The sequence below is a fragment of the Habropoda laboriosa genome, unplaced genomic scaffold (assembly GCF_001263275.1).
Source record: "Habropoda laboriosa isolate 0110345459 unplaced genomic scaffold, ASM126327v1 scaffold40, whole genome shotgun sequence".
Classification (NCBI taxonomy): Eukaryota; Metazoa; Arthropoda; class Insecta; order Hymenoptera; family Apidae; genus Habropoda; species Habropoda laboriosa.
Window position 1 is genome coordinate 7,058,519 of NW_017100231.1, and position 1,132 is coordinate 7,059,650.

Sequence of the window (1,132 nt, forward strand, 5' to 3'; positions counted from 1 at the left end):
CCCGCGGTCGTCAGTTTGATGTTGGGGGATAGACAGAACGAAGTAAGGTACTTTGAGGATGATATACGCAGTCTGAGAAACCAGCAGTTACTGTGTACGTGTTTAAATATTTTTTTACAATTTTTTGCAACATATTAAAAATTGGTTTTGAGGTTAATTAATTGTTTATAATATTTATTAATGTGTGTTGATTTCATTAGTGGTGAAAAAGGAGGAAATCGAGAAAATTTACGAGATGAAAAATTACGCGTATCTCCGGCCAGAACAGATGAAGAATTTGCGGTTGGTATCAAGATCAAAACCTACTCCTAATAATCCGACTGATATAAATAATCCACCTGTTCCCGCAGAGTCAACCTAAATCAATCGTCGCTTTATGCAGAAATAACCACTTTAACCTTTGTATTCGAATTTATTTGAAACGTAAAAAATAAACAATAAACATTGCAATCAAATACATTTACATTTACTCAAAGAAATTTCTTTTTATTTATTGCATGGGTTAGTAACTATGTCCACATTACTGTACAGAGCTGGTAAGTTGGTGTCAAGACGGCACAGGAACCAGGAGAGTAAGTCGCTAGCTCCACCTTCGATGCTCACCGTCACGGGATGAATTAGTAGATGTGACCGTTTTGACCAATAATAAAAATACGTGTGATCTTACTGTAAGTGGCTGTCCACTACACCAATGAGATCCGCATTCCTTCCGTCAGCCATCTTACCAGCTCTGTACACTAGATGACACCACACTCACTTCGTTTCAGTTGAATACGTTGTCATATTCCGACGCGGTTGTCTTAAACTCGTTTCGTATATTTTCCGGTAATAACATCGATTAACGTACCACTATGAAATAAAACTCGTAAATTCACACGTAGTTTTATTATCCTAACAAATCGTTCAGTTCGTGACGCGTCTCGGATTGTAAAATCTTCTTAATACTCTGTGAACCCTTCCTGTGATGAACTTCGTTTCGTGAGACACTTAACCTAACTGGTGCCGAACAGGGAACACGGAATCGTGACATAGTGACACAGTGAAACAACCTACATGATTAACGAATCATTATTCTAACTATTATATAAATTCGCTGCATGGACAAGCTTCGCTCTTTGCGTTTTCCAACCAA